A 17,625-nucleotide genomic window follows, 5' to 3' on the forward strand; every position below is an offset into this window, starting at 1 on the left:
TGTGGCTAAGCTATGTCTCCGTAATATCCTTTCTTTCAGGAGTGGTAGTTCTGCAATGTCTGCAGGAGAGCTTCTGTGAAGTTTGGAAGGTAGGAGACGAGATGCTAGTGGAATCAGAGCTGTGAGGGAGGGTTGTGAGTCGTACTTGGGTAGCTCAGAGGGTAGAGCACTTCCCCGCGAAACGCAAAGTTCCCGAGTTCGGGTCTGGGTCCGGCATACAGTTTTAATCTGCCAGGAAGTTTCGTATGAGTGCACACTCCGCTGCAGAGTGAAAATTTCACTAACGAGAAGGTAATAATCACATTCGCTTTACCACAGTTGGAAGAACGAGATATAATGCTTGTAACTGTAACTGGAAATATACCATCATGTTTGCAAAACAACGGCCGGCTCATGTACGCAGTTTGATGGTTTTAACCTACTTTCATCAGTAATAAGACTGATTGGGATTTAAAGTGCATGCTTCTTGAAACACAGTTTCAAAGACACTAAGAATTCTCTAGCCTTGCAACACCTATATCTAAGAGCATTGCACAGTTTCTAGTACATCAACCCCCGCGGTTGTCTCAGAAATCTGATGATATTCAAAAAGAGTTGATGGCAGAGTAGAATGTGCATTAAGTTCTTATGTTTCCACTATGTGCGATAGCATAAGCCGTCAAAGTTCATTCTGAAAATCGTGCAGAGTAACAAAAGTTCTGGAATGAATTTGTCTAGGGAACATATTTAAGCAGTTATCATTGCAAGGTCACTGGTTAATGTAAGCGAAAGATAAGCCATTGCAAATAAGAAATGCTAGTACATTAATAACCGATGTAACCACCAGAATGTTGCATACAAGCATGTAAACGTGCATACATTATGTTGTACAGGTGCCGGATGTCAGTTTGTGGGATGGAGTTCCACGCCTGTTGCACTTGTTCCGTCAGTACAGCAACGATCAGTGCTGTTTGCGGATGACGCTAGAGTATCCGTCTGATGACGTCCAACATGTTCTCGAGTCTGGTGATCGAACAGTCCAAGGCAACAAGTCGTCACTCTGTAGAGCATGTTGAGTCATAAACGCGATATGTCGGCGAGCGTTATCCTGTTGGAAAAACCCCTGGAATGCTGTTATGAATGGCAGCACAACAGATCGAATTACCAGACCGACGTACAAACTTCAATTCATGGTGCGTGAGGTAACCACGAGAGTGCTCTTGTTGTCATACGAAATCAAAATCATACCTCTGACCATAACTACAGTTGTAGGCCCAGTGTGTCTAGTGGCCGAGCGGTTCTAGGCGCTACAGTCTGGAGCCGCGCGACCGCTGCGGTCGCAGGTTCGCATTCTGCCTCGGGCATGGATGTGTGTGATGCCGTTAGGTTGGTTAGGTTTAAGTAGTTCTAAGTTCTCGGGGACTGATGACTACAGAAGTTAAGTCCCATAGTGCTCAGAGCCATTTGAACCAACCCAGTGTGTCTAGCATGCAGACAGGTTTGTTGCTGGCCCTCAACTGGCCTCCTTCTAAGTAACATATGGCATCACTGGCACGGAGGTAGAACCAGCTTTCATCGGAAAACACAACAGACCTCCAGCCTGCATTCTAATGAGCTCTCGCTTGACACCGTTGAAGTCGCAAATGGCAGTGGTTCGGGGTCAGTTGAATGCACGCTACAGAGTGTCTGGCTCGGAGCTGTCGTTGAAGTAATCTATTCTTAACAGTTCATTGTGTCACTGTGGTGCCAAGTGCTTATCAAATTTCTGATACAGGTGCAGTACGATGCACCAGAGACATACGTCCAACATGATGGTCTTACCTCTCGATAATGCCACGTGGTAGTCCGGAGCCCGGTTATCTTTCGACCATATATTCTCGTGAATACCGCTGCCGACAGTCATGCACAGCGGCTGCCGAGTCTTTGTGCAGTATCGCAATACAAACATCCAGAATCTCGTAGCCGTATTACACGACCTCGTTCAACCTCAGTGAGGTGTTGATAATGGCGTGTTTGTCAGCTTAAAGGCATTCTTGACTAACATCAACTTGCCATGTCCGACCTCAAAGGTAACTAACGCTCATGACTACTATATCGTGTATTTAAAGCAAACCTGATTTTCATCCTCAAAGTGGCGCTACTAGCGCCACTCTTTTGTGACTGGTGAGAAATTTGAATAGACATTATGTTGTAGATGCAGAAACGCGGCTAAAAACTTTCGTTTATATCATACTACTCCTTCGTGGTGTTGCGATTTTTCTCCATTATTATATATATGGTGGCTTTAACGCAAATAATGCATTATTTTGACTTTGGTGGCCATTCAAATTAAGGTTACTTAATTTTTTGCTGCATATCTGTGAACTTGACGCCATTTTTATACAGCTGACTGCCTTTTTTAATTCTACCCTGAGATTGGCTGTGGAGAGGGGGAGGGGCACGAGATACAAAACACATCTGGGCTAGTTCTGCCATCCTATATTTTTATCTTATTTTATTTCTTTATTGAAACTACATTCTGAGTGTCTGTCTGACTTTAATACTACACTGTGACTGGCTGGAGAGAAGGGGGCAAGGAGGAAGGGAGGGCACGATGGCTTCGTGACATCATTGATAAGGATGATGAAGTCACTGACAGGGATGATGAAGTCACTGACAAGGATGATGATGTCACTGACAAGGATGATGATGTCACTGATAAGGATAATCTTGTCACTGGTAAGAGTGATGATGTCCCTGTTGAGTACGTTAATGTCATTGATAAGGAGGGTGGCGCTTGTGATGTCATGGGTAGGTCAATGACTTCAGTGCATGGTATAAAAAAGTGGTCAAGAACATACAGTGTAAACAAAGTGTCGCAGTATGTCCATAGACATACTGCCTTCTCTCCACTGGTACGATTCTACTCTGTTAGAGTGTTTATTTAGGTGAAGCGGAAGTCAGCTCATGCTGGATACCGTAACATTGTGTTTTTTGTTGACTTTTACTATCGATCACCAAGAATATTCTGTTAGTATCACCTCCTTCCCTTGTCCACTTCAAACTAAAGTGCTCATAAAACATGATTATGAGTTTATACGAGTAAAAGTCTTACATCAATAAGAAATATATTCACAGCCACAATGACAGTACCAAAAACTCTTCAGGGAACAATTTTACAGTTTAAACGCTCCTATCCAGTGTCCAGATTAGTCAAATCATTTACGATTATGGATGCTACAAGTCGTCTAGCGCTCCAGTTAGTGTAACCAGTGAAATCACTCTGTTGTCTCGTTACTGCTGTTCAGACAAAGATAATGGAGAGGTCCTTTCTTAAGTCCCAACTACAAATTTTTCTCGAATATTGGTTCAAATGGCTCTGAGCACTATGCGACTTAACTTCTGAGGTCATCAGTCACCTAGAACGTAGAACTAATTAAACCTAACTAACCTAAGGACATCACACACATCCCTGCCCGAGGCAGGATTCGAACCTGCGACCGTAGCGGTCACTCGGTTCCAGACTGTAGCCCCTAGAACCGAACGGCCACTCCAGCCGGCCTCGAATATTGTTTTACCAGTAAAAGATCCTTAATACTTCAGAGCATTACTTTGTTGCCAATATTTAGGCGACATACTTTCCACGAAACCATTTTCATTTCACTCAAGTATCTCATAAAAAAAATGTGTCATTCGTCAGGTTATTTGCAAAAGAGATGCGAACTTTTAATTTTGGTAGTCTAAAAAATTGGTAGACAACGATTGTCAAAACTGTTAAATGTCATAATCCTGGCTCGTAGAATTATGGGTGTGTTGGACGCTATCGAAACAGATTGCAAACAGTTTTCGAGCTACACTGCACAACGAAAGTTTTCTTCATATAACTGCTTGTTATGACTTTAATGTTACATAGTTGTTGATAGTAAGGAACAAGATGATATTCCAATATTTTTCATTTCGTTATAGCCAGAATAAAATCCTATGTCATCGGATCACCTCATGTTTCAGTTGCTCATATTTACTACGAGAATTTCTTAGAAACACTCGGTAGGAAATTATTTATTAAGACACGTAAGCCCTTCAAATCTATGTTTTACGCCAGTTCAATACAGACTGCACATCATGTTAACTAATAATAACATGTATAAGCTTTAACCACTCATCGAATTCCCTAAGCGACTTTCGACCACTTTCTAAGTTCATTTTACTAACGTGGTACTACAAATTAATTTCCTGTAACCATAATTGTTTCTGTACCTGAAGACATAGTGAAAATATAGCTAAGGACAATGTCTGCTACCCGTAGTAGCCTACCATAGACTGGAAATGGTAGGTGAAATATTCGCATTTCGAAGGAAGCATTTGCCGTATGCGGCGCTTTTGATACTGTTTGCATTTATCGTCACAGAACATATCGCTAATGAGCTGGCTCAAATAGGGCCTGAATAAATGAGCCGAGCTGAAACATTTCATGAGTACATCGCCTTTCAGGTTATTCTCCATCTTTACCTCTCTCTTCTGCTCTCGTCTCTTCTCTTCTCTTCTCGCCCTTCTGATGCTCGTAAGTGTGAAAAAGAGAGGGGAGTAAATAAAAAGAGATGCTCGAGCACGCAAATCTGTGCGTGGATTGCGTACACAGCAGTCGAGATTACGCGTGTGAGGTGTAGGGCTTACTCAGGTAGTCTGCAACGGAACAACGGGCTTACACGAACAGGAATTTCCGGGAGAAATTAGTTAATTAGGTGCCTCGAGTTTCAGTTTTCGCAATTCAAAAATAAGGCAAAGAGGTAAATAAATCTTCTTAAAATAAAGATGAACAGTGACTCTCAAATATCCCTTAATTTTGTCGAGAGTGAAAATTAATTGGAATGTGTTGATTACTTACACTCCATCGTAAATACACTCATGTTCAGAAAAAAACAGAACACGTTGAACGACTAAAGACAGGGAGTTCATATTCACAGGGCATGTACATTAGTGTATTCTGCAGAAATGATAGGAGTTTCAGTCATCTCTGTCACACCTGATAGTGTACGATGTGTTACATTGTTTCACTGTTGCATCAGAGCCGAGGAAGACAGATCTGTCCTGCAATACCATTCGGTAGAGGTGTCGATCTTCTTGGGGTATGGTCTGGATGGTGCGACTTGAACCATCTCGATGTGCTCTGCGGCATCCGTGAACCATTCTGCTCACACCCGTTGCACTGCCGAAACACTTCGTCCCACACGAGCAGCAGTTTCCCGGATGGATGAATCAGATTCTCCCATGCCAATAATGTGTGCACTTTCAAATTCACTAATTTGACGATGCGGTTCGCGCATACGTCTTTGAGGCACCCTGCACGCCTGCTCTAGTTACACTGATCCATTACCCTCGGTTTATAGCGACATTGAAAGCTGCAGGCACTTTTTTCCGGTAGTTGGTGTTGCGCTGCCATACCGATGTTGACCATGAACACGCTGACTGACATGGTTCAAATGCAGCTCATTTCTGCAAGAACATACTAACGTGCATATCCTGTGAATATGAACGTCCTATCTCAAGTAGTTCAAGATGTTCTGTCTTTTCTGAACCTGAGTGAAAATTGGACGCCAGAAAATGATAAAAAATTGCTCTCGGTTTTCTTCGCGAGTTTTTGTATGGGCAACCAATTTTGTGCCTTCTATTTCTTCAGATGAGACTATATACACACATCAAAAAAGTTTTGCATCACCCCGGTTCCCAGAACTCATGAAGACAGACGTTGACTGTGGATATTGTATCACAGACACAGTCCCTTTGACTGTTGAGAGATGTAACTAAACCCGCCCAAAGATGTAAACAACCATGCATGAGCAGCGCCTATTAGACGGAGAGGATGCGACAGCCGATCAATTCCAGTCATTCCACCAGGAAGGAGGTACACGGCTCGTGTTGTCTGTAGTTCAACCATCCCTAGACGGCCAATACTACTGTTCGATCGCGTCTGCATTGGTACTTTGTGCCATGAAGGGCTCTCAACAAGGGAAGTATCCTCGGAGTGAATCAAAGTGATGTTGTTCGGACATGGAGGAGATACAGAGTGACAGGAACTGTCGATGACATGCCTCGCTCAGGCCGCCCAATGGCTACTACTGCAGTGGACGACCGCTACCTACGGATTATGGCTGGGAGGAACCCTGACAGCAACGCCACCATGTTGAATAATGCTTTTCGTGCAGCCACAGGACGTCGTGTTACGACTCAAACTGTGCGCTATGCCGAATGGACTGCTCAGGATTGACATCACGTTCTCTTCACCTATGTGTCGCATATGCCTACAGAGAGACAATCGTCGGAGACGTGTTTGGAGGCAACCTGGTCAGACTGAACGCCTTAGACACACTGTCCAACGAGTGCAGCAAGGTGGAGGTTCCCTGCTGTTTTGGGGTGTTGTTATGTGGGGCCGGCGTACGCCGCTGGCGGTCATGGAAGGCGCCGTAACAGCAGTACGATACGTGCATGCCATCCCCAGATCGATAGTGCAACCATATCGGCAGCGTATTGGCGAGGCATTCGTCTTCATGGACGACAATTCGCACCTCCATCGTGCACATTTTGTGAATGACTTCCTTCAGGATAACGACATCGCTCGACTAGATTGGCAAGCATGTTCTCCAGACTTGCCTGGGATAGATTGAAAAGGGCTGTTTATGGACTACGTGACCCACCAACCACTCTGAGGGATCTACGCCGAATCGCCGTTGAGAAGTGGGACAATCTGGATCAACAGAGCCTTGTTGAACTTGTGGATAGTATGCCACGACGAATACAGGCATGCATCAACGCAAGAGGACGTGCTACTGGATATTAGAGGTACCGGTGTGTAAAGCAATCTGGACCACCACCTCTTAAGGTCTCGGTGTATGGTGGTACAACATGCAATGTGTGGTTTTAATGAGCAATAAAAAGGGCGGAAGTCATGTTTATGTTGATCTCTGTTCCAATTTTCTGTGCAGGTTCCGGAACTCTCGGAACCGAGGTGAGGCAAAACTATTTTGATGTGTGTATTTACTATTTGGCAACGGCCTTGCCGCAGTGGATACACCGGTTCCCGTCAGATCACCGACGTTAAGCGCTGTCGGGCGTGGCCGGAACTTGGATGGGTGACCGTCCAGGCCGCCATGCGCTGTTGCCATTTATCGGGGTGCACTCAGCCCCGTGATGCCAACTGAGGAGCTACTCGACCGAATAGTAGCGGCTCCGGTCATAACGACCGGGAGTGCGGTGAGCTGACCACACGCCCCTCGTATCCGCATCCTCAGATGAGAATGACACGGCGGTCGGATGGTCCCGATGGGCCACTTGTGGCCTGAAGACGGAGTGCTTTTTTATTTACTATTTAATGCTTCTTAATGATTGTCTTTGAAAACAACAGTGGAATGACGTAGGCAGCTGAGAACCTGACTGTAACCCAACAAACAATGTGAGAAAATCTGTTTTTATTTTTACTTTTTTATTTTTATTTATTTTTATTTTTTTGTAAAAACATAAAATGTTTCTTTATATATTTGTGCGAAGACCCTATACCATGACCTATATAGTATGGAGAACACTGAATGATATCCCACCACATCCTTGTTTTAACGAAGTCCCTGTTCCTTTATTGTGCCATCTAGCTTTGTACAAAAGTGTATGTGACTCAAATGAACTTCGTATCCCAGCTTAGATCCACGAGAATGTAGAAACGATTAGGATTACAGAACTGTACACTATCTATGACTTCGAGAGTTCATTACGATGTGGATCATCACGAGCTGCAATCAGACCCTATTAACCATGGAGTCACAGATAGTCTGGAAAATTCCTGGGGCTTCTATTTCTGTCTATACAGCATCAACAGCGGTTGCTAGTGGATCGTAACGGACAAGCTGCAGACCGACTGTGACTGGAAAAAAGCACAGGTCATTCCCGTTTTCAAGAATGGTCGTCGAACACACACAAAGATATAGGTCTATGTCTCTGACGTCCGTCAGTTCTAGAATTTTGGAACATTCTTTATCCTCTCGTATTATGACAATTCTGGGCTACGAAAACAATGGTCTCGAGAAACACAGCACGCTCTGTTTGCCTACGAGACCCAGAAAGCAGTAGGTACAGGCACCCAAGTGGAAGCTGTGTTCCTTGACTTCCAGGAAGCATTCAATACATTTCAATACGAGCATACGCAATATCAGATCTGCTGTGTGACTGAACTGAAGAGTTTCTAGTAAACAGAATGCAGCATGTGATTCTGAACCGAGAGAAGTCCCCAGACATGTAAGGAACCTTGGGCGTGACTCAGGGGAGTATTATAGGAGCATTACTTTTCACTATATATATATATATATATATATATATATAAATGACCTAGTAGATAACGTCGGAAGTTCCGTGAGGCTTTTCGCGGATTATGCTGTTGTACACAGAGAAGTCGCGGCGCTAGAAAACTATAGCGAAATGCAGAAAGACCTGCAGATGATCGATGCATGGGGCGGAGTGGCAGTTGACCCTCATCATAAACAATTGTAACATATTGCGAATACAAAGATAGAAAGGCCCTTTGTTATATGATTAAAAAATTTCAGGACAATCACTGAAAGCAGTTACTTCCATAAAATATCTAGGAGTATGCGTGTGGAGGTTCAAAATGGTTCAAATGGCTCTGAACACTATGGGACTCAACTGCTGAGGTCATTAGTCCCCTAGAACTCAGAACTAGTTAAACCTAACTAACCTAAGAACATCACAAACATCCATGCCCGAGGCAGGATTCGAACCTGCGACCGTAGTTGTCTTGCGGTTCCAGACTGCAGCGCCTTTAACCGCATGGCCACTTCGGCCGGCTATGCGTGTGGAGGAATCTGAATTGGAACGACCACATAAAAGCCAGTAAGGCGGATGCTAAAATGAGATTCATTGGAGGAATACTCGGGAAATGTAATTCATCAACATAGGAAGTGGCTTACAAAACACTCATTCGACTGATACTTGAATATTGCTCATCAGAATGGGATCCGTGCCAGATAGGCCTGACAGAGGAAATAGGGAAGATCGAAAGAAGAGGAGCACGTTTCGTTGCAGATTAATTTAGGAGGCACGAAAGCGTTACAGAGATGATCAACCAATTCAAATAGCAGACACTGCAAAAGAGGCGTTCTGCATCACAGAGTGGTTTATTGTTAAAGTTCCGAGGTCGTACGTTACTAGACGAGTTAACAAAGATATTGCTTCCTCCTACATATATCTTGCGGAGGGGCCATGAAGATAAAATTAGAGATACCAGGTCACGTAGAGGCTTACCGGCAAGCGTTATTGCCACGAACTCTTCGCAACTGGAAAAGGAGAGGGAGTAAAGTGACAGTGGTACAAAAAGTACCCCCCGCCACACCCCATAAGGTGAATTGCGGAGTATAGATATAGATGTAAATGTACCGCATGCATTAGATTAGTGACGTTGAAATGTGGGACTTAGGGCAGGCAGGAAAAGGTATGGACGGGGCCTAATCAGTTACCGTTGGTTGCACTGTAAACACGTACACTTTACTTAAGGAATTAATTTTGAAAAAAGAATAATTTTGAAAAAAGTTGACAGTAACACAAGATACACTGACGGCTGAAGGCCTTATTACGAAAGAATTCAAAATTATTTGTCGGCTGAAGGCCACAAGCAATACTTCAGAACAATTAACGGCTGAAGGCCTGAATTACAAATGAGGAAGACAATTACACGTTGAAAATACCAAGATAATTTTTAAAACAATCATTTAAAAAAATGGTTGTAACGCAAGCTACACTGGCGGCTGAAGGCCGTATTAAGAAAGAATTCAAATTATTTGTCGGACGGAGGCCACGAGCAATAGGAATAATTTAAACAAAATCTTATTTCTAAACAATTGACACAATCAAACCAAAGGGCGTGATCCACAGACAGTGCTCCAAGGATAGACCTGAGAAAAGTCCCTACAGCTGCCTAAGCGGTGCCGGCCGGAGTGGCCGAGCGGTTCTAGGCGCTTCAGTCTGGAACCGCGCGACCGCTACGGTCGCAGGTTCGAATCCTGCCTTGGGCATGGATGTGTGTTATGTCCTTAGTTTAGTTAGGTTTAAGTAGTTCTAAGTTCTAGGGGACTGATGACCTCAGATGTTAAGTCTCCTAGTGCTCAGAGGCATTTGAACCATATTCCTAAGTGGTGAGACAGGCAGCCAAGAGTTATGCTCACTTAACGGATGGCAACTCAAATTAGGAACGGCTTAAACGCGGACCAACACACTCGCAAAATCCACCTAAGGCGCGATAACCAAAACCACGGTAGAATAACATTAGCATCGTCAAATGACAAGCATTTAAGTACTCAAGTTGGCTCCATCAAATCCTAGTACGCAGACAGGGTTAAGACCACTGAGACAACCGACCGAACGACCAACCATCAGTCGTTGCCAATCAAGTCACGCAAGTGAAACGTCGGAGTACAAAACCACCAACTGACAGCCTGATGACATGAGGTCACTTCGACGGACGGACGCACACACAATGGTGGAAATATCGCTACTCGGATTTAACGATCCATTCAAACTGATCTAGGTGAATCGGATCCCCGATGTGGTCGCCCTCCATGGCGACCACATCCTTCATTTAACGGCCAAGAGCAGTGTCAGTGGTAACAGACAATTAACACTGTGTGGAATCCAGAATGAGATTTTCACTCTGCAGCGGAGTGTGCGCTGATATGAAACTTCCTGGCAGATTAAAACTGTGTGCCCGACCGAGACTCGAACTCGGGACCTTTGCCTTTCGCGGGCAAGCGCTCTACCATCTGAGCTACCGAAGCACGACTCACGCCCGCTACTCACAACTTTACTTCTGCCAGTACCTCGTCTCCTACCTTCCAAACTTTACAGAAGCTCTCCTGCGAGCCTTGCAGAACTAGCACTCCTGAAAGAAAGGATATTGCGGAGACATGGCTTGGCCACAGCCTGGGGGATGTTTCCAGAATGAGATTTTCACTCTGCAGCGGAGTGTGCGCTGATATGAAACTTCCTGGCAGATTAAAACTGTGTGCCCGACAGAGACTCGAACTCGGGACCTTTGCCTTTCGCGGGCAAGCGCTCTACCATCTGAGCTACCGAAGCACGACTCACACCCGGTACTCACAGCTTTACTTCTGCCAGTGCCTCGTCTCCTACCGTCCAAACTGTGTGGAATAACTTATGCGGTGAAATCTGGCGTTAATGGCTATGATATCAGACGACCGACGCGAGTACCTCTGGTAACAGCACAACATGGTCTGCAGCCGCTCCTGGGCTCGTGACCAGATCGGATGGCTCTGAGCACTATGGGACTTAACTACTGTGGTCATCAGTCCCCTAGAACTTAGAACTACTTAAACCTAACTAACCTAAGGACAGCACACAACACCCAGCCATCACGAGGCAGCCAGATCGGATGGACCTTAGACGAAACCAGTAGCATAGTCAGATGAGTCCCGATTTCAGTTGGTAAGAGCTGATGGTAGGGTTCAAGTGTGGCGCAGAGCCCACGAAGCCATAGACCCAAGTTGTCAACAAGGCACTGTGCAAAGCTTGTGGTGGTTCCATAAATGGTGTGGACTGTGTTTACATGTAATGGACTGGGTCCTCTGGTCCAAGTGAACCGTTCATTGACTGAAAAATAGTTATGCTCATCTACTTGGAGACCTTTTGCAGCCATTCGTCGACTTCATGGTCCCACCAACGATGAAATTTTTATGGATAACAATGCGCCATGTCACCTGGCCACAATTGATCATGATTGTTTCCAAGAACATTCTGGACAATTCGAGCGAATGATTTGGCCACCCAGATTGCCCGACATCAACCCCATCGAACGTTTATGGCACATAATCGAGAGGTCAGTTCGCGCACAAAATCGTGCACCGGCAACACTTCCACAGTTGTGGACGGCTATAGAGGCAGCGTGGTTCAGTATTTCTGCAGGGGACTTTCAACGACTTGTTGAGCCCATGTCACGAAAAATTGCTGCTCTTCGCCGGGCAAAAGGAGGTCTGACAATATTAGGAGGAGTCCCGTGACTTTTGTCACCCTAGTGTATTGTTTGAACGAGCGTGCCGAGTCGTAAAATAGACTCACGTACGTTCAATTACGAAATGAATTAGTTTAGACAGTTCGATGACGTCTGGATTATCACGGACTATCAGCTCCGCAACCCTTATTGCGGCTTCCCTTTACGTAGAAGTGGAGGGTGGTAAGCCGACAGTGCTGCGTCTAACGACGACGTGAGCACAAGGGTGGCACCATGTGATTTTTCAAACGTGTACCGGGTTTGTGCACAGCATCAATACAGACGAACACATGTGTGGTGACTCCAAGGACAACCATCGTTGACAGACTGAATTCTTCATATGAGTCCTATCTCATAGATATAGATATATCATAGATATAGATCTTCCAGAATGTAATTTGCGAAAACATCGCGAAAAACTAAATTACATTCTAGAATATAGGTTAACTCCCAGCAAAAAACTTTCACATCAACATCGTTTGGTTACAGATTGCAAGCTACCTGTAGTAATTAAAACAAAAGTGATCCAGAAAATTCATGCACATCAAATGTAAAGGTATTTACAAAAAGAAATGTTCTGTCGTTTGAACTAAAAATGCAAATAATTTTATAATCATTTTAAAAAATGTTTACATTGCAGAATAAATAAAAACAAAAACCCACAGATGATCGCACAGTGATGCCGAAACATGTTTGGATACCGAGAAAAACGGTGTTTTGCATAACTGGTGGACCTCACATCCAAAACAATTTTAACTACAAACTTGGCCAATACAAGGGGCTGCAAATAAAAAAAAATAGTGATTTATTTTTCACGGTCGACAAAGAACAAAAATGTATATATAAACAATCCATTTATATGTCAAAACAGTTAGTGGTGCTGAATTTGTTACAACAAATACGCTCATGATGTAGCTAAAACAGAATTCTGACTCTCAGTACCTGAGGTCAGGGAAGGTGTAAATTTAACGCTGACAGCGATGCGTCGGCACGGGAAGAATAACACTGCCATCTCTTCTTGGAAACAAATTTTACAAATGCGAGCGTTGTCAAAAGTCGTCGAACTCACTTGGTGTTCAGATGACGAAACACTTCATGCTTTCGGGTTAAAAATTGTTACAGATTTCTGAAGATTTCGATGAAGCTCAATATTAGCTGCATCATTTGCTGCAATTATCACGTCTTTGTGCTGTTAAGCAGTATCTACCAAATCGTTACCTTTCACAAGAAACACAAACACTTGGGAAACCACAGTGCGTGTTCAATCCATGGATGGCCCGATTTTTCCCAACATTTCAAGTTTCCATTGCAACAGATACACACGGTTTGATCTTTGTTATCAGTATAATGGAATCCGTCTTCACAGAGTTTGTCTGGACGCTGCCTAATAGCTAATGACGAATCTCTGTAAGACACTAGTATTGCCTCTTATGTCGTGTATTTAAGGTGAGCTAGCCTTATGTTTGACACATGATGCGTTTGAACTGCACGATTGTGTTAGTTCAGGCGATGCATGCACTCTTATTTCTATTCTAGGTGTGGATATCTCCCACATCATGTGTTGAAGTGTTGAACTGCACTATGGGAGGATGAAAACAGCATTCTATATTCAGGTACACGTAATAATTTCCCAATACTCAGCGAAATAAAACATGCTTGGAGACTGCGTCAATGCGCAGACGTTGGCAAGTCTTAACATGATGTCGTCTAAACAATTTTAGTCTTCTTCCAACAAGTAAAAGCAAGTTGAGACTTATCAAGTCAATAATTGGAGGGAAATTTACCTGTCCAGTCACATTAATCTGACCACTTGTCACAAGCCTGAATAACCACCTTTTGCAGCGCGAACCGCTGCGAGACATGCAGCAAGAGCCAATGAGGGGCTGGAAGGTACCGACAGGGATGTCGACTTTAGTGCCGTGGCCGGCTGCGCTAGGATTCTCTGTTGAGAATTCTTGGTGCATGCAGCCGGATCGAAATGGTCCCACAGAGTCTCGATTTGTCTTTAATCTGGGAGTTTGGTGACCAGGGGAGTACGGTAAACTCATCCTGGTTCTCTTCAAACCACACACGAACACTGCAAGCTGTGTGACACGTCTCATTGTCCTGCTGGTGGATGCCATCCTGCAGAGGCAAAACTGCATGTGGGGGTGGACATGGTCCCCAAACATATATGCATACTCATGTCGATCCGTTGTGTCTTTCACAATGGCGAGATTACCCAGGAAATGCCACGAAAACATTCCCCAGACCATAATGCAGGGTGTTTGCTTCTAGACGTTTCACCCGGTACACGCCAACGGCCATCTGTCCGACGGAGCATAAAACGTGATTCTTCTCAAAAGGTCAACTGTCGCCACTGCGTGGACGTCCAGTTGCAATACTGGCGTGTAAATTCCAGCCTTTGTCGCCGTTGAACAGAAATCAGCATGGCTAATGAAGCAGTGCAACAATGTTCGCTGTACAGTCGTTTAACAGATACTGTTGGGAGCCCTTTGGTTCCACTGGGCGGTCAGTTGATCAATAGTCTATTTGGCGTCTATTTGGCGTCTATTTGGCTGTACTCATTTCAGCAGCCGTCGTTCACCCATGTCATCTATGGCCCATGGTGCACAACAGTTGCCTCGGCGTCGGTCTTGGACAGCGCTGTTTTGTCATGCACAGTATATTTTAAACACAGCGGCCCATGAACAGTTCCCAAACTTAGCCGCTTTTGAGATCTTCACCCTTGTCCCGAAAGACAATTATCATTCCCCTGGGACGTCATATAAATCGTTCCATTTGTACATTATTGCAGTCACTGCACTGTTTTCCGTGTCACCAGTCCACCCCCCCCCCCCCCCCACCTGGCCGGCTTTATATATGCTCCACTGCTAGTGCTGTGAGTGGTTAGTGTACGTTGACGTCGAACATAGGCGGTGGTCACATTAATGTGACTGGACCGCGTATATTCCCTCTCTCAGGAAATTTAACGTGGTGTATAAATCAGAGAGATGATTATGATGAAACAGATGTGGACGTAGTATTCACTGTCTAAGCCAGTGGTGAAAGATTCCGCTCTGGAACCTCTTATCTTCACCAGTTGCCAAGATAGCATGTGTGCCCTCACACTATCTCCACTAGATCAAGTTCTTACAGAGGGTGAGCCACATTAAAAATTAATCAGAACAAACGAGATAAAAACATTTACATTTATTACACGAAATGCTACAGAGACATGTGTTATGGCATGAAGAAAGATAATTACACTAGTAGTGTTTTGGGAAACACTGTTTTCCATTTTGTTATTCGTGATGGTAAGTGTGGTGTCACTTGCTAGGTGGTAGCCTTTAAATCGGCCGCGTCCGATAGTATACGTCGGACCCGCGTGTCGCCACTGACAGTGATTGCAGACCGAGCGCCGCCACACGGCAGGTCTAGAGAGACGTCCTAGCACTCGACCCAGTTGTACAGCCGACTTTGCTAGCGATGGTTCACTGACAAATTACGCTCTCATTTGCCGAGACGATAGTTAGCACAGCCTTCAGCTACGTCATTTGCTACGACCTAGCAAGGCGCCGTTATCATTTGCTATTTATCTTGTGAAGCATGTACCGTCAGACAGATGTTCACCAATTATGAATTAAAGTTAAGTATTCCCGCAGCTACGTACGTTCTTTGCTACTATAACTTCCTTTACCTGTTCCAGACCTCACGCCAGCCTGCGTGAGCTTAAACGCGTGCCTTTCGGCTACCCGTCACTGTGGATTGTCTGTCTTGCCAGTCCACAACAGTAAGCATATCGGTCTTCTGTATTTATGGGGCATAGTGTTAACTACCTTTGTCAGCTGCTGTTTCAACGTCAAGCGAGTAACAGTGTTATCACAGATCACAATTAATTGCTGGATACTACTGCTTACATAAAATCAAGTTAAGTCTTGGGTCACATATTTGTTTATTAAGGATTTTAAACACACGGGATAACAGCTGTCATCCTGTAAACTGACCATCACTGATCACCAATATCACTAACCATCACTAACCACTGACCATTGTTGAGAACTGACCACTAACCATCTTTGATCTCTGACCATCGTTTGTCCTTAATCATCTTCTATCAACGGTAATCTCTAATCACTGGTCATCTATGATCACTGCCCGTCTTTCATCAGTGACCATCTTTGATCATGGAGCATGATTATTCATTACCCATTATTGACCCAGTGGAATCCATCTATATGTTTCATACGGGTTCAAAATGAACTGCCGAAGATTTAAAAATGACAAAACAAGCTGTTGTCAAAGGTTTTCGCTTTAGAAAAGTCGCTGAAAATTTTAAAATACCCTTTTCATTCTAAAAAGCAGATTAAGAGGTCAAAAAGACAAACCCATCTTCCTATCACACAGTTCCTGAATAAAACCACGCGGCAATCATCCTACAAACTAATATTATCCATCATCATGTTTCAGTTGAGTGGAAGGTGGACTGCAAAAGATATTAAAACAGCAAAAGAATCTGTTTTTGAAGGTTAATCGATTACGAAGGTCGCTGAAAATTTTCAGATAACTTTTAGCACATAACGAATCAGGTTAAGGAGAGGAAATTAATCAGACGCCAGCTTACGAAGAAAATGTGTACTCAATATTAAAGCACACGAAGCTACAGTGTATTTAAGAAATCAACTTTCCATCAGACTTAGTGAGCGGAAATGTAATATAACAATTTCTATACATTCTCTTTCCACTACTTAACACAGATTTAACTAGAACTTATTCTCCGTTTCAGATATTAATGCAGCCGTGCCTAGAAAATCTCATCGGGTTTTGGAAGAAGAATGGAATATGTGTTTCAACCAGAAGCGTACACTTTAATCCGCTTCTCAGAGATTGGAGCAACTATTCCGAAAGAAGACAGACGAAGATATTAAAAACATTGCATTTATGAAAGCAGAAGAAGATGAATACGATGGTGATGGAGGCGAAGAGGAGACAGAAGGTCCACTGGCAATATTTTTTTTTTTTTGTTGAACCAACAGACAAAACACGTGTTACTGTATACAGCATTAGTTTTGGACCAACATCAAGAGTCTGAATGACTGGGGAGTCACGAGAAGATGTCGATGGAGTTGATGTAGTAATTCACAACGCGAAACAGCTGGGAATCTATTGTTCAAAATTAAATCTTCTGGAAAGAGACACATGTCGATTGAGTTGATTTATTAATTCACAACGCGAAACACCTGGAAATCTATTGCTCAAAATTAAATCTTCTGGAAAGATACACACAATACAAGATCTTAAGCATTATGGTAAAATTCGCAATGCTACCAGTGTTCATAAGCAAAGCTACCTTCCCTGCAGACAAGTAAATCTCAATATAGGTTATAAATATACTGTTATCGTTAAGGTTGCGTTAGATATAACTGGTGGATCACAATTGAGAGATGGTGATGACATACACATAAGCATGGAAGCGAACGCAAATCCAGCTGTGCCTAAAGAAATCTCGCCAGGTTTTGTCAAGGGACAAGAAGAAGATGCAATTCAACAAGCATGCAGTTCAACCTACTTCTCATATATTGGCACAGCTATGTAGAAAGGAGACGTACGTAGACAATGAAAGCGATGTT

At 43.8% G+C, this 17,625-nt stretch overlaps 1 protein-coding gene and 1 pseudogene across 1 annotated transcript in view; both read left to right on the forward strand.

The window, feature by feature from the left end:
• The window catches only part of LOC124721889 (tolloid-like protein 1), a 577,505-nt gene that overhangs the window by 290,338 nt on the left and 269,542 nt on the right, over positions 1-17,625 (forward strand). The window lies entirely within an intron of this gene.
• LOC124723529 lies at positions 7,000-7,117 on the forward strand (annotated as a pseudogene).

The sequence above is a fragment of the Schistocerca piceifrons genome, chromosome X, assembly GCF_021461385.2.
Source record: "Schistocerca piceifrons isolate TAMUIC-IGC-003096 chromosome X, iqSchPice1.1, whole genome shotgun sequence".
Taxonomy (NCBI): Eukaryota; Metazoa; Arthropoda; class Insecta; order Orthoptera; family Acrididae; genus Schistocerca; species Schistocerca piceifrons.